Below are 22,918 nucleotides of genomic sequence, written 5' to 3' on the forward strand. Positions count from 1 at the left end.
TGCCCCAGTGTAGGGAAATGCCAGGGCGGTGTGGCAGGATGGAGTGATGGAGTGTGTGGGTGCGTGGGTGATCATCCTCATGGAGGAAGGGAGTGGGGCCATCAGATGGGAGGTTTCCAGAGGGGAAACATGGTAAGGGGATAACATTTGAAATGTAAATAAATAAAATATCCAACAAAAGAAAGGAAAATGGGGGGTTGGGGATTTAGCTCAGTGGTAGAGCACTTGCCTCGCAAGCACAAGGCCCTGGGTTCGGTCCCCAGCTCCGAAAAAAAGAAAAGAAAAAAAAAAGAAAGAAAAATGGGGTAAAAAGGGAAAAAAAGAAAATGCATTATCCAAATGAATGCATTTCAGTCTTAGGTTGTTAAGGCTCTGCGCAGAACCTTACCTATCATTGACTGCCAGACTGTTAAATTAATGGCTTTGTCTCAGGATCCGTTTTAAGTTTCAAGCCATGTATTTTTTCCATCAGCATTTTGGTATTGTTAAAGGGAAGTTTGTCAAAATAGGCAGGAATAAAAGTATTACCAGGACAAGAAAGGCCAACATGATCAAACTATATAAGCCATTCTTGAAGCTTGACCAAGATGGGAATACAGATATTAAGCCCCAAATAATTTTACCAGCAGTATCTGCAGCATCAAAACACAGTGGAGCATCGTTCTTTAAATTCATAATCTTGGTACGCAAAGTTAAAATATCAAAAGAGGTGTTAGAAATATGCCAGATATCCTGCAAGTATCTTTGAATTTTCTCCCAATTATAGTGACTGTCATTGTAAATTTTAGAAGTGACACAAATCCATTGCTAGTGTCACACTTGAGATGGCTTCTTACTCTTAAAAGCTGAACCTCCTCTCCAATAATTTGAATACCATCATAAAGACCATCAATTCAATGTTTCAAATGCCTATCTGTATCTTCTTAAATACTCAGAGCATTAGTAACATTTTTTGCTGAGTGATTAACAAAAGTGGCTGCTAAAGTTGAAAAGTTGCTTGGATGAAAGCAATTGCAGAAGCAATGGCACTAGCTATTAATGTAATCAAAGCTGCTGTACTGGCAATAGTCAAGCCCACTGCCCTCTCTTGCTTCTGCTTAAAGCCTGACTCATTGCATCCAATATGTGTAAGCCTTTTTCAGAATACCAGAAGTTCAGATAAATTTACAGGAATCATAATAAAAGCTGGTTGATTTACTACCATTACAGATAGACCATCATCCAGTGAAGAAACACATCTGGACAAACGACAATTAAAAAAAAGAATCATTGAAGTCATTAGCAGAGCCAATAACAAAAGTAAAGATGTAGGTGATGTTAACACAGGATGTTACACTTTCCTTAACTCCAGACCCTGTTTCACTTTTGTCCACAGCAAGTACAACATCATACAAGGCAGCTGTCAATTTTCAAATATGTCTTTGCAAATGTGAAGAACCAGCCCTCCAAATGCCAACCATCATTTTCTTTCTTCCAGTATTGGATTGATTTCCGGACCAGTCTATGACTGAATCGGAATAACTGGTCACATGAAAAGAAAGAGAAGGGTCTTATAACAACTTCTTTATTTGATCAATTTTTCAAAGAGAGTTTCGAAGAGAGAGTACAGTCTCCATGTACTCTGTTTCACAAGGCCTAATAGCTTCAGGCAAGGCAGCTTGTCCAGTCTGGGTTATAGATAAGCAAAGGTGGGTCAGGAACACATGTCCAGTACAGCTTCCCTGTCACCACTGCCAGGGCACTCAGCAAGCTCACAGTCAGCACCTTTCTTTGTCCCAGCATCAGCATGTCCCGTGTCTCACCAGTTGCTCTGGCCGCCATCATGCTCCTTTAGCTTCCTGTAAAAAACCCCACAAACATGCCCTCTTCCCCATATTAATACCTGATTGGGACCATGCCGTATGCCAGTAAGGAGATCTTTCCATTTCATCAGGCATAAGTAGGCCAAGTTGTAGGGTGCCATGGACGCTCAGCAGGAGGGACTTCCCTGGCATTCAATGTCAAAATATTCAAAATAAAATTTGGTGGTAATGGAGTAGTCAAATGGTGAAGGAATATACAACTTCCTCCCCTGCCGCTTTTTGTTTTATGTAACTGAGTTTTTTAGAGCTTCGTGGGCTCATTCCATAATTCCCTTTATGTGAACTTTATTTTACAAGAGGATGTATTTACCATAGTATTGAAATTCATACTTTAGAAATATAGTGAACAGATATCTCTTAGACAACAGGAGCAGACCCATGCCTTTGAGACCTAGTAAAAGCTATTGGTTTGGGTTAAAAGGCACAGAAAAAAATTTTTCCTCAATCCAGGGGATTAGATATATAAATTATACAGAGATGTTTTTAGCATGATGCGAAAGCATCTTTAAGTTTATATCCAGACAACCAAAAAGGAATTAAAATCTTAAGCCTGTGATTGAATTGTAAACTGTCAATATTCCACTAGCTTTATATTTACCTGTAATATTTTTAACTGTAAAGCTTCTTTTGCAATATCAGAGCATAACCATAAGTTTGGAAGGCAAAACCAACTTTTAACAGTGTTAAAAATCCAGTCTCCCTAAAATCAATACCAAGTGCATTATTTTCATGTTACAAAGTTTGGCTGCCAGTTCTTGTATATGGATGCATGATGGTGCAGCTTTTAATACCTTATTAAAGAAACATTATTTTAAAGCCTATCTTTTAAAACTCTGGCTTCTATGACAGGAATTACATAAAGTATTACCCCAATTTAGCAATATCTTTAAAGACCTGTTTCCCTGGGTTTGGTTCATGCCACTTTTTTTTTTGCCTGAATTGAATCCAATTCTAAGTTTCCAGCTTTAAGCAAACTTTCTGTTACCAATGTTACAAATTTTAAACTATACTCAATAAATCATCAGCCATTAATCTATAACCAAGACATGCAGAACATATTTATACATTTAGGACCAGTCAAAAACAAATATGAAGTAGCTACAAACATTTACATATTTAGACTAGACAGACAAAATTTTTCTTCTTTTTTTTCTAGCTGTAATTTCAAGGGAGTGGCACCTTGCCACCTGCTGAACCCAATAATCAGTCACAGAGATTTTTGTAGGAGAAACAGCCGTCAGCTTCCTGTCCAGAATAGCTGAGAATAGCCCCTTTGAGGGTGGCTTGTACAGACAGCAATCCCTTGGCAGGGCTTCTCCAGAAGTGCTAGACGCCTGACTACAGGCTCAAGGCTCCAAAGGCAGTTTATCTGTTTTTGTTTCTCAATTCAGACTGTTGTTGTTGTTTCTTCTCTATAGTCCTTGAAATGAGATAAAACTAAGTCAAAGGGTGAATGGCCAGCACCAAAGTTTTAACCATTTTTTCTTTTGCATATGAAACACAGAGCAACAATTAATCAATGAAACAAAACCAGACATAAACTGGCAGACATGGACAGACTGACACACCAGGGACAGTCATTAGACAGAGAGGGAAGAGAACCAGATGTCCCACCAAAGGGACCCAGAACTAGGACTTTGTATTCACCCAGTGAGAGCCAGAGAGGAAGCAAGATGTTTCCAGACCTCCTCTTGACTTCAGCATCTCTAAGCATATGCACAAAAACCATTCTACGATTGTCCTATCCCATTTTTACAGGGTTTACTCACCGTTGGCCCAAATTTCCTATAATTTCCTGTGTGCACACTCCCTTTTCTTTTGGTGTTTTTCACTGAACCTCTCATACTTGAGCCTACATATTGTGGGCACCATTTGACAAAGGCCACTCAGTCAGTCAACAGGGTCTCCAGGAGAGAGTAGGATTAAAGTAAAAAAAAAAAGACAATTAGACAACATTATAGTATGAGTCCAGCAAGTGGTAAAGCAGCTTTAATTTCTCCCAGTTGACTTTTATATCATTCTAGGTACGTGCAAAGAATATGGCCAGTTCTAAGGCATAAGCAAAGTAGTCAAGGAACAAACAAGGCAAAACCAAAGTGGTTAATGAACAAACAAGGCATAAAGAAAGGTCCTGAGGTCACTGTTTCCAGGGACTTATCAAGACACAAGGAATACATTCCTTGGCTGTATTTTTCTTGAGCTTAGTTCCTTGTTCTAGCCCAATATCAATTATTCTTGCAAATTTCCTGGAAACAGCATAAAAAGCTCTCTACAAAGGCCCAGAGAGCTAAGAGAATGAATGGAGATAAACAGCATAGGGGGTTGGAGTTGGGGGACCCTCTAGAAAGTACTAGGAACGTGGGAGTTAAGAGACTCTAAGGACTCAATGGGGGTGATCTTAGCCAAAATGCCCAACATTGGGGAGTGGGAACTCAGAAAGTCTACCTTCAGTAGATAGGCATTGCCTCAAGTGAAGGGACATGGCTACTAACCCACAGTCAAAATTTCTGATCCAGAATTATTCTTATCTAAAAGAACTGCAAGGACAAAAAATGGAGAAGAGACTGAAGGAAAGGCCTTCCAATGACTGACTCAACTTGTGATCCATCTCATGGAGGGCAACAAGGGCTGACAGTATTACTGATGCTCAGATGTACTTATAGAGAGGAGCTCAGCATGGCTGTCCTTTGAGAAGCCCTACCAGCAGCTGACTGAGACAGAAGCAGATACTTAACCCAAGCATTAAACTGATGTCAGGGACCCCTAAACACACACCATGGTTAAATTAGGTGAGGGATTTCAGAAGCTGAAGGGGAGGTTGACTCTCTAGGAAGTCCAGAAGTCTCAACTAACCCAGACCTCAGGGAGCTCCCAGAGACTGAGCCACAAACAAGGAGAATACATGAGCCAGTCTGTGGCCCCTGGCACAAATGTCTTACTGGTCAGTGGAAAATATGCTTAATCCTTGAGAGATTTGAGGCCAAGGAAGGGGGAAGTCTGGAGGGGGAGCAGGAAAGGGATGAAGAACTCTGGGAAGGGGGACTAAAGTAAGCACAATGACTAGATTGTAAATAAAATAATAATATTGTTACTTTTAAAAAGAGAAAAGAAGAGTCCTCTGTGATCCATCAGTCAGTTGGCCAAACTCCTGGGCTAATGGCAGAATGACAAAGCCATAACGTAAGCTGTCTTGCCTTCACTCCTCTGAGTCTGCAGTGCTCACTTTCATGGTGAGGATCTTTGTTTCTCCCAAATGAGATGCCCGCATAGTTCTGAGACACACACAACTCATATGGGTTCGCTCTGTCCTCCCCTGTGAATTAGTTTATTTGTAGATAAAGTCACAAAGACTCCCCATTCTAGTTTTGTTTCCATTGCTATGGTAAGCATCATGGCATAAAGCAACTTCAGGAGGAGAGGGTTTATTTCATCTTAGATTTCCAGTTCATAATCCATCACTGAGGGAAGCTAGGGCAAGGGCTCAAGACAGGAAATTGAAGCAGAAACCATAAGGAACGCTCCTTACAGGCTCACTGTCCAGCTCAGTCTGTTACCTTTCTTCTATAGCCTAGCCAATCAATCTTAGAACAGTGCCTTGTAGAGTTGGGATAGGCTCTCCCATATCAGTCATCCATCAACCTCTCACAGACACGGCCACAAGCAAATGGGGAGGTAGTTTTCCAATTGAGGTTCTCTCTTCCCAGGTGACCCTAGGTTGTATCAAGTTGCCAATGAATCTCACCAGACACTGTCCTTCATTTCTCTCACATTCAGGATCTGTATATTAAATTTCTGGCTCTCTCTCTTCACTGACCACACACCATTGCCATCTATACTGTTTCTTGTTATTTCTGCTATATTGACGATTTCGGTTAGGAAAGCTATGTGTTTTCCCTTTCAACCCATATACATGGTTTACCTCGTCTAGCAATAACCTCACGATTAACAAATTCACATCATTGGATTGGGGCAGGAAGTCTTGATGATGATTATAAAAAATGTTGTCATTGATTTCAGAAATAAATGTTTCTCACTTTGACTGTTTATGACAATGATATTGTAGAAGAGAATAGTGGCATAAATTATAGCACTGTGTCTGTGTTGGGAGGCTTAAGTAAAGTGTTGATTTATATCAAGCTTGAGCACATCAGACATACAGTATAAAGTGAGATCACTGACAGTAATGAATAATAGCTAAACTTGGTGTGACATATAAAAATGATGGGCTCATCGGAAAGCAAGCAAGAGAGGTTCAAAGGCTTGGATAGAAAATAAACACCAGACTAATTCTGAACCCTCATGTGTGAATGGAAATAGAACGTGCCCCGACTCAAAGGGCAAGTGCTCTATAAATGCTGCTGGTAGAAGTGATAAATATATTGAGAAGAACAGAGAAGAAATTATATAAAATAGAGATTTTAGACAAATGTGCTCAGTGACCCATTAATTTAATGAGGCATGTAGGTGGAGAACACGGGATAGGCTTTCTAGTAAGATTAAAAAAATACAGGTTGGATAAAAGTAGCTGTAAAACAAAGAGTTCAAATTTAATTCTGTTTCAGTGACCAAGGTGTTGACTCCCCTGACAGATACATTGTTCACAATGATGTAAGTGGGTAAGAGAACTCAAAAGAGAGAAAAGAAGACCTCTGATGAAGTTCAGGTACATTGTGGTAGAATTTGAAAGAAGACATATTAAATCTTTCTGGAGCCAAAGAAACCCCTGGAATTGAATAAAAAGTTACCTTTGAACTTAAGTACAGTAGAAAAGTGTTTCTCAACCGTCCTAATGCTGTGTCCCTTTAATACAGTTCCTCATTTGCAGTGACCCCACAATCATAAAATTATATTATTGCTACTTCATAATTAAAATTTTGCTACTGTTATGAGTCCTAATGTAAATATCTGATATGTGAGATATCTGATGTGCAACCCCCAAAGGGGTCATGGCCTATAGGTTGAGAAACATGGCAATAGAGGAAAGTTTGGAGTCACTGAACTAAATACAAGGTTTAAGAACTTTTTTTAAAGAATAAGACAAGAAAGCATGATGGAAGAAAATAATTATAAAAATAGCAAAATAAAATTAGAAAGCAAGATAGATGTAACTAAGTATGATGGCAACTATTCAAAATCTCTAATAAACGTGGATAAACTGTTGAATGACATACATAAAATTCAACGTTGCAAGAGAACACTGAACATCTTGCAGACATTAGAAAGAGAGGCTATTTTGCCAGACGTTTATAATTTTAGGATAAATTGTATAAATTCACAAATTCTCATCATTCGATTACTAACTCAAGGAGAAATAGAAGAATCCTGGTGCGCTCTCTAGTCAAGATACCAATTATGTAACTAAAAACCTATATAGAAAGCTCCAGGTCAGATGGCTTCACTACTGATTTCATGCAAATGAGTATGAAGCAATTCATATTGATTTTCCTACTGAAAGGAAAAGGAAGATGAGGTAGGAGAGGAGGAAGAAGGAAAGGAAGTGGAAGAGAAAAGGAGGAAAATGAAGTAGAAGAGAAAGGAGAAGGAAAAAGAGGAGGAAGTGGAAAAGGAAGAGAAAATGTTTCTAGATTCTTTATTGGAAAACATAACTGATTTTGACTATCTGCTAAGGATGAAAAAAGATAAGAAAATTCAAAATTGCAAGCTAATTTCTCTCATGAAAATAGGTCTAAATTTTCTTTTATGGTACCAAATTAGGTTTGCCAATTTAAGAAGTTCATTAATCATAATTCTAATTATCTTTTCATGTTCTTAACACTTGGTAATCAATTAATTTCATTCCATAAATTAAGAATGAAAGCAATGATCATACTGTCAATTGTAAAAACACATATGCTGTAGGTCAGCAGCTATGGGTAAATACATATTTAAAAAGTGTGAGAAAAATGGACTCCTTTAATCTTACTTCTCCTGTGGTACAAGAGGCTCTATAGTATGACTCACACTTAATGACTGAGTATAGGAAATGTTCTCCTGAGTTCTGTCTTTTAAGGATGCAGACCCTCACCACCCCTATCCAGCATAGTACCGAAAAACAAAGCTAGAGAAATAAAACATGGAAAGGTAAAAAGATGTAGCAAGATTTGTAAGAAACAAATATGAGTTGTAGAAATTTTAAAGACAAGGGAGTGTAATAAAGTTGTAAATGTGAGAGTGTATATAAATCTAGCACAGGGGCTGGAGAGATGGCTCAGCTGTTAAGAGCACTGGCTGCTCTTCCTGAGGTCCTGAGTTCAATTCCCAGCAACCACATGGTGGCTCACAACCACCTGTAATGGGATCTGATGCCCTCTTCTGGGCAGACATTCAGGCAGAATGCTGTGTTCATAATGAATAAATAAATCTTAAAAAAAATCTAGCACAGAAGTCAGTCTAGTATTAATTGTATGTCTATACACTAAAAGTGAGTGAAATTTTCCGACTATATGTTCTTATGAAAAATACCTGACATAGCCCAAATAGGTAAATCTGTCCTCACTACCCTCTGCTTCAGAGGATGTACTCTACAAGCCTGGGCTCTGTTCACTGTGCTTGTGAGGAGGCTGAGTGTGTCAGTGGTGTGAACACGTATTAGGGGCTGCTCACTTGAAGATGAGCAGAGAGCAGAGAGAGGGGAGGGCACTATTAATCAAACAGATCCTTCAAACACATGCTTCCAGGAGTGTCCTACCTCTCACAAGGCTCCTTATCACTCCCCCAAAGGATAGCACCACCATCTGAGGACCAATGAAACTCACAATTCTGTGCGGGACATTACATATTCAAATTAGAGCAGCAAGCAAGTAGAAAGAGTTCAGTGTAAATTGTATGCTGTAAAGAAACAGGCGACTGTGAACACATTTAACAATGACACCCAAATTCGAAAAGCAGAAACTTACAGCATCCAGTTGATACGATTGGGAATAACAGTAAGAAATTTATATTAACGGACAGATACACTTTCTGTATTTGGGGTAATAAGATACAAAATATCTTACAAAGGACTTCTGTTTCTCCACACACTGATTCAAGCATTAGGTACTGTGTCAGTGAGAAGTCCGAAAGCAATTGGACTCACTTGTAAACTTGAACAACTTATTTATTGACACTGCTGGACTTATAAAATTCACGTGACAATTAAGGGTCAAGATTGAGTGAGAACAAAACTGGGGGACATCTGAGGCTGAAAAAGGTTTGTTAGTGTTGTAGAAAATATTTAAAAAATGCAGGATGCAAGGTTCCTTCCCGCCTTTGAACATTTATGCTCCTGGATGAAGCACACACATAGTCCTTTTCTTTTAATATGCCTTAAGTAGCACAATAGCTGGGCAGCTGGCTATGATCCATATTGTTAGACTCTACTTTCCCATCGATAACTCCAAATTATCCCTTACTATTTGCTAGGTTCCATCTTGGCTCTTCTTAACTACAATTAGTCAGTCCTCTGTGGTCCAGTGCACTCCTCTATCCCATGGTGGCCCATTTCTCCTTCCTTGTGCTCTCTCGCACACCAGGAAAACCTAAACCCTGCCTATCTCTCTTTTCCCCAGCAACTGGCTGTTGGCATCTTAATTTACCAATTAGAATTAACTCTGGGGGCGGTGTCCTGCATGTTATGTGTCAACTCCAAATCTTGGAGGTCATCCCTCAGCACTAGAATAAACAGTAAAAGACAAAAACCTCAGCAAATTAGAAAGGTGGATTCATTTAAATTGTGGTATTGACATAGGTAGAGAAACAGAGAGAAGGGACGAGCCTCCCAGTGTTATTTGATTTTGCTCATGGCAAGGATTGTACTGCAGGATAGGACAAAACAGTAATTTTTAGACAAGCACTAGACACGTAGGGTATTCATTAGGAAGTGCTTCACATTTTAGTAAGCCATAAACATCTGTTTTACAGAATTAGTTTTGGTATGGATTTCTTAAACAGGACAATTTTTAAAAGATGAATAAGGAAAATATGGATAAATTAAATCAAACCAACACTCCGTTGTCAAAAACATTCTATCAAATGAGTTCAACTCAATATTCAGACTGTCAGTCACTTTCATATTTGACAAAGGCATACAGAATTTAGAATTCTCATGAGCTCCCAAAGGTGACAGTCACCTAATGGAAACGTGGAGTGGAGGAACGTAGACAAGTTAAGCATGCAGTAGTCAATAGAGAGCTCTGTGAGTTGAAGTGAGGGGGTATTAAACCCACCAACATGCTCTAAATAAGAGTACAAGGCATCGTAGCCAAATATTATGAGGACAACAAGAACTGACTTTCACTGCAAAAAAATTTTGCCATTTTCATAAATTATTTCCACTTATTTGGCCATCATTCTAATTCTACAAAATGCTGAAAAGCAAACCATATATTTTGCATCCAAGTATTAATATGTACATATAAACAAATACATATATATATTATACATGTAGACATATACATCTTATACATATATGTGTCTCATCTTTGTCCTGCTGTTATTGCTATAACTGAGAAAGCTTGTATTCTAGAGAGCCTGTTCCTCCGGGGAGTCTCTAGAAGGTCCCATGGCTCAACTTTTCTCTTTCCCTCTACTGAGGGAAATTTTTATATTGTTGCATACACACTTGTAAACTCTGATAGAAATGGTTCATCTTCCAGCTGTTCTCAACATGTCTTGACTTTTGGGATCTTTTATTTCTTTCCTGTTCTCTTATCTTCCTGTCACAGAGATGGGGTAAGCCCATTCGCCAGACCTTAGGGTACACTTTGAAATAAATATCCTTATGTCTGAAACATGGAGAGGCAACCCTGCTTCCAGAGTTAGTTTCCCAGGAAGCTCATGAACACATGATAATTCGTTGATATAATAATGCATTATCAATATATTAATACATGAGTCTATAGATTCACAATTCAACCTTGACTAAAGAACTAGTAGTGGTGATTTAGAGTGACCCTTATGACCAATGAGAAATTTAGCCTGCTTGGGAAAGCCTGTGAAACTTCATCCCCTCACCTTTGGCTGTGGTAGAACCAGGAGTTCAAAAAGAACCAACCATCATAAAATCTACCATGCTAAATTTATATCATATTCATACAAAATGTATCTTTAAATTGTTGGTGGACATCCATAAGTTGGCAAAGGGAGAGCAAAGAGACAGTGTTCCAGCTGTTCAGGTAGAGGGAAGACAACTAGAATTTGGGTATGTTGGAAGCTGCTGTTGGAAGCTCCCAGATCCTTCATCTTTCTTGATGAGCTGTGAGAGGACAGGCCTCTGGTGTCACTGGCCTGAACCGCTATGGGATGCAATTGCCTTGCAAAAAGTGAGGGCTATTTCCCGTGCAAGGTGTGAAGAGAAAGAGCAAAATGGTGAAGATCCCTTGTTTAGCATAGCTAGTTCAACCTCTACATGGAGACATTGAATGTTTGTCTCATTGATTCAATAAGATGAAATCCACCTTTAACTACTGAATGCAGTCAGTTCTGGGAATGTTAGCTTGAGACACGACCCCCATTCCCCCTGCCTTATTTATTTATTTATTTATTTATTTATTTATTTATTTATTTATTTTGGAGGTAGAGGTGGGAATTAAGGTTTAGCAGAGAGATGAGAGATTTAAGCACCAACAAGCAGACACAGTGTTGTGCAAAAGTTGTTCAAAAGCCCTGAAAAGAGGAGCATGCTGTTTATTTAATCCAGACCGTCTATGTATATGTAGGACAGGAAAGTCGCTAGCATATGACTCATGTTTTCTGTACGCCGACCTTGCCTTCTGCCTGTGTTCCCATGTTTCTCCATACTCAGTATCTCCTGTGACGCTGTGTGAGCCTCCGTCTACCATATTGTTCACCCTGTGCCTGCATCTTTCCTTAGACATGAATTTCTTCTCCAACCAAACCACCCTCAGCATAGTTTCAAAATAGTTTGCTCCATTCTCCAAGTTCATCCACTAGATAACCTCAACAGAAGGCAACTGCGTTTCTGTTGAACTCCATGCTCTAGTCAAGGGACTGTCAAATATTTCCCTCTCTTTTATCTCAGCAATGTCGTCCTTAGCACATAATTTGTTAGCATTCATATTTTATTTTCTACATCCCACATTCTCTTTCTTAATTATTTAGTTTGAGTCTGCAAAGGATATGCAGAACTTTCCTGTATACAGGACTCAGAACTATGATATTATATTTAGAGATTTCTTTCTTCCTTTTCTGATTGCTTCTTACATCCTTCCTTCTACGTCTTTCCCTCTCACTCCCCAGAAAACAGTTTTGTACACTTTCTAGTTTATCTTTCCTACATATACAATTGAACCTTCACAACTCTGTGTGCTAAAAATATCAATTTAATCTTTATTTGATTTGTTTAACACACATTCAAGTAAAAACCACTTAATTACAGCTTACAAAGGTTTTTTCCTTTTTTCAGCAGTCAAACAGTTCTTCATTGTGTAGCAGCAACACATACTTACACACTTAGAGACCATTGCTCTTCAAAGGCACTCTCTTCACTGGTAATACAAGTTGCTTCTGATGGCTTTTATGACAAGTCACATTACAAAATGCCATGGTCATTTGCAGTCTGTGCCACTGGTGTTGTACCTTCAAAGTAGACTCTCAGAAGAGTAGGATTGATCACTAAGGCATGCAGAGGCTATGTGCCTGTGTTCATTTCTTGTGTGCCTCAGTTTCTTTAAGTACTAGGGAATCTCCCTCCAGATGTGCTGAGAGATTTGCAATCCCATCAATAATAGTCGAGAGTGCCTGTTTCCTGACAGCCTGGCAAGCAGGTCGGGCTTACAGCAATTTTTAGAAAGGTGTGTCAGTGTGACAGGTGAGAAATGTTTCCTCTGTGTGGTTTTAATTTCCATTTCTCTACGAACGAGTAACTTGAACATTTGTCACAAAATCATCTCTATTTTTTGTTTGTTTGTTGTGTGCTTTTTTTTCGTGTGCTTTTTTTGAATTGTCTGTTTATCCCATTTTTCATTTTTTTCTACTGGCTCTGCTCTCCTTTTCCTTCCCCATTCACACACGAGAAGCCACTTGCCTTCTTCGCTTGTTGAGAAATTTATTTTCCAGGATGAGTGGTGTCTTTTACTTTTCTTATATAGTCTTTATGGTTACTTTATTTTACTCTGTTATACTGTGGTAAGAACAATTAACATGAGATTCATACTTTGACCATATTTTAATTGTCCACACTTTTATGACAGAATTGTTTACTGCGAGTCCAATGTTGGAAAACAAATGGATAGAACTGGTTCCTCTTTCTGAATTAAAACCACGTTTGAAAGGGTTAATAACAGCTTATTTTGCCTCCTCTCAGACCCTGAAAACAACAAAGCCCTCCTCAGTTCTAAGCATCAGGCTATTTTAGGTGCTCCCTATAAGATGCAGCTTTCCTGGGACTGATTATATCACTCAGTGTGGTGTCCTCAAGATTTATTCATATTACCACACGTAGCAGAACTTCCCTCCCTCCCTCCCTCCTTCCTTCCTTCCTTCCTTCCTTCCTTCCCTCCTTCCTTCCTTCCTTCCCTCCATTCCTTGCTTCCTTCCTTCCTTCCCTCCCTCCTTCCTTCCTTCCTTCCTTCCTTCCCTCCATTCCTTGCTTCCTTCCTTCCTTCCTTCCCTCCATTCCTTGCTTCCTTCCTTCCTTCCTTCCTTCCTTCCTTCCCTCCTTCCCTCCATTCCTTGCTTCCTTCCCTCCCTCCTTCCCTCCTTCCTTCCTTCCCTCCTTCCCTCCTTCCTTCCTTCCCTCCTTCCCTCCTTCCTTGCTTCCTTGTGTATATGTCTGTGCACGAATTGGATGTTTCTGCACCACATTCATAAAAGTTCTCACTTAGAGCAGAAGAGGGTGCCAGCGCCATGGGACTGCAGTTACAGATGGTAGTGAGCAAACTTGTGTGAAGGCTGTAAACCAACCCCAAGTTCTCTGCAAGAGTACCAAGTGTTCTTAACCACTGAGCCTTCTCTCTATCTGGATTTTCTTATGTGTTTTTAAACGACTAAATAATAATTCATGGGTAGTCTTCAAAATTAGAATCAGGGCTACTGTATGGGGTATCTTTTCTAGTTCCTAATCTACAATATAATGGCAGTAGTCACTGGCCTTTAATACGCAAAGAACTAAACTTAGGTCTAGAACCAAACATGCAGCCATATTCATACCTATTTATTAGATGTGTCTGTATGAACTCTCATGTCTATATTTTATAATTTCTTTTTTCATAGATGTTGGGGATTCCATCTGCACTCTAGCATGCCCCTGACCCTGGGGGCCAATGAGCATCTGGATGATTTTTGTAAAGCACAGTCTAATGGTGACTATCAGAGACAGAATGCTCTCCCCAGCATCAGAAGCTTAGAGGTGGCATCACTCCCATCCAGCTCTGGTCATTGCTATCATCACCTCTGTGTCAATCTGACCTACTCAAGAAAGGCACACCCTTCGTGTGTCTCTGAGAAAGCCTTGTTTTAAGTGAATCCTTTACCTTAGTAATTGCTTTCCTCTTGTGGCACAAACTGTAGTATGCTTGATTGATAATAGAGCCCCTCGTGTCATCCTGCATTGACAATCTTCTGCATATTTTCCAAAATGGTGTATGCAGCAGTCAAAGAGCATAAGATGGAATTCAGGAAGAGTTCTATGACCAAAAAACAAAAAGAAAATCAAAATAACAGGATACTGTGGGTAGTTGATTAAACTTACACTTTTTCCTTATCTACCTGAATGTCCTTAAAACAGAACAAATTAATAGAGCTTAAACACGCATCAGATACATAGCACTCCAGATTTCTTGTTAATGCCCCCAAATTTATAATTTTAATTCAGCTTTTAAGACTCTCTTCTGTTTCATTTCCCATTGGAATGTTCAGCAAACTAGTTAATCTAAATTAGTCAGAGTCCCACCCAACTGCAATCCTTTCTCCTCATTCCTTAGGGCTGGGAGTTTATTTCCGTTATGATCACATTGGGCAGCAACAAGGTTAATGATTGTAAATGTTTTATAGTTCTTAAAATCTTGCAATAGACAACTGTGGAATAAATGTGCACTAACCTTTGTTATTAATTCTGCAAGGCATTTTTCTGACAAATAATTTGGTCTGGGCTGGAGGTTTACCTGTTAATGCATACTCATTACCGGAAGTGTCCAGAACGTTTGAATAAAACTGCAGTGACTTTGATAAAGGTGTGCAACATGTTAAATTGGCTAAGTAATTATTCTCTTGCTGACCATTTGCCCTGAAGTCCGATGTATCTGATAAGTCTTAGGTGAAACCTAAAATCAGATGTATCCATTTTTAGGCCCACAGTTCTTGGTAAAATATGTAGCCATATAATCACCTTTAAAACTATGGGAAACTGCCAGGTTGTGGTGGTGCACGCCTCTAATCCCAGCACTCAAGAGGCAGAGGCAGGTGATTTTCTGTGAGTTGAAGTCCAGCCTTGTCTACAGAGTGAGTTCTAGGAAAGCCAGGGCTTCAGAGAGAAACCCGGCCTCAAAATAAATAAACAAAAACAAGCAAAAACAAAACAAAAAGACAAAACAAACCACTAAGGTGAACTAATTTTTTATCATTCCCAAAGCTATTGTCACTCAGCAGATATGAATTATCACTTCCTACAGGAAGCCCACCGCACCCACTGACCTATGTTCGGTCCCTATGATTTGACAGAGTCAATAGCGTCATAAAATAAATTACATGTCTACATGAATGGTTTCCTTCATTTAACTTATTGCCTTTTAGCCTGATTCAGGTGGTAAAATGTCCCTTGTAGACTATTGCGGTCCCCAAACTGTTGAACGTACCCCTTAACCGCTCGCTGTAGGGGAACCATATTGCTGTTCTGCATCATTTCTTCAGAATTACAAATGCTGGTTTTATTACCACTCACCACTTGTTACACTTTTTTTCAAGATTAGAGCAATTTATTTTATATTTTTCTTTTTTTTAAATCTTTATTAGCTTGAGTATTTCTTATTCCCCTTCCCGGTTTCTGGGCCAACATCCCCGTCCCCTTCTATAAGGGCTTCCCCTCCCCATCCTCCCCCCATTGCCCTTGTTGACACGTTTGCTCATGTTTTCATACATTTATGAGTGTCTCAGTGAGCCTGTTAGGTATTGTGTGGCATTATTCCTGGGGAGAGGTGACCAAATGTCTACCCAGTCCAGATAGGGAGGAGATGACAATAAAGGAAGGCTACCACCAGAGTCCAAATTGGTGAGCCAATGAAGTTCATTTGGGTTCCTTACAGGAGCATGCGTGAAGGGTTGCTTACAGCGGGTACACAGACAGGGAATGAGACCCTGATGCTTTTTTCGGAACAGGAGAAGCCTAGTGAATCTATGCAGCTTCAGAAACTACCTGATATTTGTGTGTTTTACGTCATGAATTTTAATGAGCCTCCTCATAGGAGGGCAAGTTTCACCTCTTTTTTGTGTCTTTTGAGCATCCCTCCTCCCTTAGATCATAGGGTAAATGTATTTTTAACTTTATAAGAAATTCCCGATCCCCCCCCCCCCCCAACGTGGCTATACCATTCAGCATACACACCAGCTCCTTTTCTGCAAGTTCACACTGCCCCACAGCTTTCTAACTATCGCAGTGTTTAGGACTATGGTGGTTTCCTTTCGGTAAGCAGCCCTGTTTTCAGTTTGCATTTCCTGATTCCTCTGGGCACCATTGTGTGCTGTCTTCCCCCTCGGTCAGCTCTCTGCATAAATGTGCTGCCTCAATGTTCCTGGGATGTTTTCTCTTTTAGTTCTGAGTTATGAATGTATACAGTGGTCACACAATTCTACACCGAGCTTTTCGAGCATTTTCTTTCCGTGCGCCGCTTTTGCTCATTTTGAACAGACTTGGAAATTGGAAGTCATTGAATCACATAGTTTGAACGCTCAGCTGGATAGCGCTTCCATATGGCTGCCCCATCATTTTACTGTTGGCCCTTTTGAAGACTGCTCGATTTTTGCTTAATAGGCTTGCGGCTTTAATGAAGATCACCTGACTGTATATTTGTGGATCTCTTTCTATTTGGGTACGTGATGAATAAACACTCTTTCTCCAGTTATCACACAGCCTTGATCATTTACAGCACATGGCAATGCTTAGAGCCTGAGTGTGAGACTTCTCATTTCACTCTTAAGGAAGTTATTTAATGAGTGTGTGGCGTGTAAAATGGGCTGCCTTTAGAGGTCAGAGGAGAACTTTTGGGAGTCACTTCTTCTAAGATGGGGGTGGGGAGTCTAGGAACCAAACTCAGGCCAACAGGCTTCCAGACAAACAACTCTATCTGGTGATCCATCTCACCGGCCGATCCATTACCTTTAATTTTCACAGTATCTTGCCCAGTTTTTAATCTCATATTTTCAATGCGTATTTCAGAATTTTCTCTCTAATCAATCCCTCATTTCAAATTGATTTAAAACAACTTTAAATCAAGATGGCAGAGAATGTCTAAGTGAAATAATATGGAAAAGAGGCCCTTATGCGACTGACTTTTGATTTCTAAGTACAGTATGTGCTTCTGTTTTTTAATTTCTCTGATTTACCTTAGGCTCACATAGTTTTAGCACGGAACTGTCCACTTTATTGTTAAATTAACTCTTAACTATTCGTCCGTTTCAATGATGACAGTTCTGTTTCTATTTCATTTCCAGTTATCTACAGCTAGTATTAAGCAAGAGAATAGAAACTTAATACATTGGCTTGAACTCCATCTTCCGGTATGGTTTACATATTCACTTTGCAGTTATCTTCTCTGGAATTTGCTATGCAAATAAAGATGAATGAATGCATTGCTTTCCTTCTGCCCATGCTTTCCTATTTTATTGGTTTCTTAACTCATTTCACTGTTTGCTTCCCTGACCCTAAAAAACACACTCATGCATTCATTTCTGCATTACCAATACTACTGCCTGCTATCAGTTTATTTCTGCTGAGATGGCCTTTCGTAGACTGGGTGTGAAGTTCTGGTTTTAATGAAGTATTCTCAACAAGAACAGGAATTGAATACTACAAAAAATTTTTCTTAACTCTGCTTCTCCCCCACCCCGCCCTCTGTGTGTGTGTGTGTGTGTGTGTGTGTGTTTGTGCCTGTGTGTGTGTGTGTGTGTGTGTGTGTATGTGCGCACACACTCACGCCTGCCTGCCTGCCTGCCTGCCTGTCTGTCTGTCTGTTTAGCTAGCTATTGTCTGGAGCACCTGATATGTTGAATAAGCAATTGCAGGGCCTAGTGTACTTTGTTGCCCTAGAGAGACATCTGTTCCCTCCTTCCAGAGTCTGTCTGGATCTGTTCTAGGGTAGAGGGTTCAGGGTACTATACAAGTTCTGCGCCTACTCTCCAGATACACAGCTTCACATTCTGCCACAGCTGTTGCTGAGGTGGTGCTGGTTCTGGTACCTGCTCTGTCTTCTCATGTTTCGGCAGTTGAGCCCACACACATGAGCTCGTATGAGGTCCAGTAGTCACAGCTCTTCTTCGTGTCTTCTCAGTGGGTGCTCTCCCTCTTGTTATGAGTGCCCCTTTACATAAAGGCTGCTTTCTCCTATGAAACTGGGAGGTGTCTTTGACCAACTGCACTTTAAAATAATTTCTTATACATTTTGTCATGTTTGCATAGTAATTTCAGTTGTGAACAATAGCGTTGGTTTTTCTCTAAGAGCTTAAGCTTAACTGACCCCTATCACTACTGCCCCGTTGACCCTCCGGCAGTTCCTGACACTTATCTCCCCAACTTTTCTCTGCTTTCTAGTCTTTAAATACTCTCTATTAAGTCTTTTAAATATTTTAAATACATTATATATTGAACTACTCTGGATGGAAATTTTCTTTATAGATTGTGGTATGTGTTTAATATTCCATTTTATATTGAAATGGACTGGCTTTTTGAAGAAATGCCTGTTTGGGCTAAGATTAGGTTTGCTCAGGCTTACTGAGATTTCTTTGCCCTGACCCTCATCCGTCTCTCGTCTCTCATCTCTCGTCTCTCGTCTCTCTCTCTCCCTCTCTCTCTCTCTCTCATGCACACACACACACACACACACACACACACACACACACACAGAAATTTCTCCAGAGACATTATAGACATATTCAACTTGTATGTGCCCACAGTAATAATTTAATGTACACATTAGCAAAATCACACAAAAAAATCAAAATTACAATATAGAACAATTGACTGCAAGCCACATTTTAATCTTTAAAATGGCCTCATGTTTCCAGAAGCTTCATAGACAAGCATGAGTTGAAGATAGAAAAAAAGGTCAAGAGAGCTGAAGTCAGGCTTGAAAACAACATGGGCCATTTCAGAGCCACTTTTCTTCAGTACTGAAGCCACAGTACATGAAGCCCTTATGAATTATTGCTCCGAATCACCCGTTTGATGCATGTTTATTTTAACTGGTATAATCAACATTCATCTCGATCCCAGGGTACAGTTCACAGTACATGCACCTCTGTATTGCTTTAATGGGCTAGAGACAGAACAGTATTTCAGTACAAAACGATGTTCTTCAGATGTGCAGTGTGATATGACCTCCCTCTCCCAGCTAGGAATTCTGGCTTTTGGGAGAGAATGAGAAAGATTGAAATTAAAATCTGTTTTATCTGACTTCAAAAATAGGATACAGAGTTTAAATCTGAAGTCACTGAGCTCATGTTAGATTTCCAGGGCTTATTCCTCAAATACAGGCAAAACTTTATCCATACTGAACCTCCTTACAGCCTCTGCTGATGACCTTTCTGTTTGCTTTTCTTGTGAACTTGCTGGTTTAGAGCTAATATGTAATACCTTTGTGTGTCTGTTTTATTTTTCTTAGTAAAATATCCTTCAGATTTATCTGTACTTCTATAAGAGGGCAGGATTTCATCCCTATATATTTTTTTCAATTACATATGTTAAGATCTATCAGCCAATAGATATGCATTTATATGTAATTGTTTCAATTTTGTGTGTGTCTCTGTGTGGGTATACCTATAGATATATAGAGGTCAGAGAACAACTTAGAGGAGTCCATTCTCTCCTCTCTATAGGTCTTGGGAGTAGTACTTAGCTCTTAGGCTTTGATGCAAGTGCCTTTTCCTTCTGGACCATCTTGCTTGCCCAGCATCTTGATTGTTAGAAGAATGCAAGAAACAATAGAGTAGTTCAGTTTACAATTTTATTTTCAAAACTATTAGTTTAATAATTGGGCATCATACACATGAAATGTAAGGTGATCATATCTGAGCTATTGGAATTATCCTCCATTGCTAATGTGTACTCCTAACAATGGTACAGGGGTTGTGTCTTTCCACATCTCACCAACAGCCATTGGCTTTACGGCTGTGAGAAATGCCAGAAGACAGCCCATCCCTGCTTGGACTTGGACTTCCCTGTTGCCTAGCAACATTAGCGTCATTTCATAAGCCTGTTGGCCACTTGAACATATTCTTTGAGGAAGTATATGTTCAGGCTTTTAGCCTATTAAAAGCACATTTGTAGATTTAGAATTGAGTTATAATGTGCTCCCCATCTGATTTCAACACCAGTTCTTTATGTGAAGTGTGGATTGCAGGTCATATTTTCTGTCTTTTCTTTTTTTTACTTTTCCTTCTTGTGAGCAGAATTTTAAAAATTTATTTACTCCTGCTTTTATGTTCTGTGCTTTGATATCTGAGCAAAGAGCTAAGTCCAATATCAAGATGTATAAATTAAAAGATGTTTTTCTTAAAATGTAGAGATACAGGGTTTTTCTTGTTTTCTTTAGATGTTTTAAAGATTGAGACACTGTGTTTAAGATTTTAGTCTGTGTTGAGAGGACTTTTGTGTATTCTATGTAAGTTTCTGATTTTGTTCCTTCACATGTATGTGTGAAGATTTCTCAGTTAACTGTTTGTTAAATAAATTGTTCCCTAGGCCTCAGTTTAATTCCCAGCACCCATAATGGGCAGATAACAAACAATTTATAACTTCTGTTTCAGGGGATCCAAAGCCCTGGCACCTGTGGGAACTGGAACTTACATAGTTATATCTGCACACAGATACACAGATACACACAATTAAATAATGATTATTTTAAATACATACTTTGCCCCCATGAATGTGTATGTACCACAGATGAAGACATCAGATCCTCTGAAGCTGGAGTTACCCACAATTTTGAGCAATCGTGTGGGTACTGCGAACTGAATCCAGGTCCTCTCTAAGAGCAAGAAATGATTTTAAACACTGACCTACCCTCTTTTGCCCTTGTAAACAACAACATTTTAAAAAATAAGGAAGTTGCCCTCGGTCCTCATAGTGATTTCTAGGGACTTGGATCTGTCCTGTGGCTTATCTATATCTGTGTTTGTGCCTCTGTTAGGCTACTTTGAACATTTAAAGTCATGAGCATGATGTCTAGCTTTGTTCTTTGCAGGGACTGTTTTTGGCTGGTTGATGCTTTTCTCAACAGAAAGTTTAGGCAAACAGGATCCACAGAAGTAGGCAAGACCTTTGAGCTCTTCAGGCTGGATGCTGTCAGCTCCTCAGAGTGTTTGTATCTGGACAGATGTGTTCAGATAAGTGTTTGTAAAGATGGCCACTGGGGGCCAGAGTGCTCCAGTGACTTCCCACAAGTACCTGAGGTCGTGGTTACACAGAGCTCTCTCCTAGCTACTCCCTCTCATCCTTTTGCCAGGAAGAAAGCTCGTAGTATGAGGAGGGCTTTCTGGTGCTATCCTGTGCTGACTGACCTGTTGCTGTTTTTCCATATTTTTTTTTCTGTTTAATTTTGTTTCCCTACTTGGTTGCCACCATATCTTAAGTGTACCTCTTGGCTAATGAGTGGTAATGAATTGGTACTTTTATATTTGTTAAATCTGTTCTTACCTTACAGAGGACTGGTAGATTGAAGCTCTCAATTTTGGATATTTTAAAAAATTTAACCGTGATTTCTTTTAGGTTGTAAATTTTGATATTTTAGGTTTGTTTTATAGTGTAGTGTATTTCTTTTTTCTCATAACATTATATTTATCATGAGTCCTCAATTTGATTTTTTTAGCCTACAGATATCGGTGCTAAACTAAAAGTTATTGTGCCTGCTGAATGGTCCTTAGCTACAATAGTACTTCATTGCTATGGATAAGGGCAGAATAATTCAGGGGAGAAGAATACATCCCTAAAATAAGAATTATATACCTTCAATGTACCTAGTAATGCTAGCACTTATCATGAAACCTTCCACAATAATGGATGAATTATCTATCCATAGAACTTCAGTATTATTCCTATTCTAATTTCACGCAGAAAAATAACGGGAGAAGAAAGCCTAAGCATTTAAGAAGCTAGACTCAAAACTGGGAAATGTTTCAAAGGAGCTGTAAAATCTCTTTATGCACAAACAAGTTTTAATAGGGAAGTCTTCTTTTTCCTTTTTTTATGAGTTAAGCTCATAAAATAAGGGTGTGACTGAGGTAGGAGAGCTGATGACAGGGGTCTATATGTGGACCAGCACCACAATTCATGCTAGCAAGGGACATAAAGGGTCAAATAGTCATTGATTTCACTCATATTTCAACACTTATATTGCCCCAAATGCTTAATTTTTCATAACTCATTTGAATAATCTGATTGAATAATCTGCTATCCACTGTGTGTATTATGTATGTATATGTGTATATTAGTGTGTTAATATGTTGAAATATACACACATGGGTTCCTTTTGCTGTGTGGCGATTATTTTTCTTGCAATCAGCTTAAAATTCTCCTGTCTCCGTTTCCATTTCAATTTCTGTGTTAAACCACCCTAACTGAAGCAGCTTAAAGGGGAAGGGTTTATGTCACTCACAATTTTAGATCTATCATGATCAAGAACAGAGGGCCATGAGTTAACATATAACAGTGTTAAACTCACTCTCTCCACTGTTACAAAGTTCAGGACCCTTTGCTAGGGAATGGTACCACCTATGATGGACAAGTCTTCCAACATCAGTTAAGAAACTCAAGATAATTTCTAATTCTGCACAGCTATATCCACAGGGCACCTGATATAGACAATCCCATATTGGTTGATACTATATGTTTCTATGTTGGACAATTATAGCTA

General features: G+C 39.3%; 1 long non-coding RNA gene across 4 annotated transcripts in view; it reads right to left on the minus strand.

Moving 5' to 3' along the window:
* The window catches only part of LOC108348424 (uncharacterized), a 64,750-nt gene that overhangs the window by 27,804 nt on the left and 14,028 nt on the right, over positions 1-22,918 (minus strand). Inside the window, exons 3-4 of one of the 4 annotated variants that reach the window (XR_005495064.2) lie at positions 14,333-14,485; positions 12,164-12,981 (exon numbers count right to left, since the gene is read on the minus strand). The exons of 1 other annotated variant lie outside the window; for it this stretch is intronic. This is a non-coding gene — a long non-coding RNA (uncharacterized LOC108348424). Of the gene's footprint in view, positions 1-12,163; positions 12,982-14,332; positions 14,486-18,953; positions 19,413-22,918 lie in introns of those variants that run through there. 2 more of the 4 variants (XR_005495061.2, XR_005495065.2) reach the window with 2 other exon arrangements.

This window comes from Rattus norvegicus, chromosome 16, assembly GCF_036323735.1.
Source record: "Rattus norvegicus strain BN/NHsdMcwi chromosome 16, GRCr8, whole genome shotgun sequence".
Classification (NCBI taxonomy): Eukaryota; Metazoa; Chordata; class Mammalia; order Rodentia; family Muridae; genus Rattus; species Rattus norvegicus.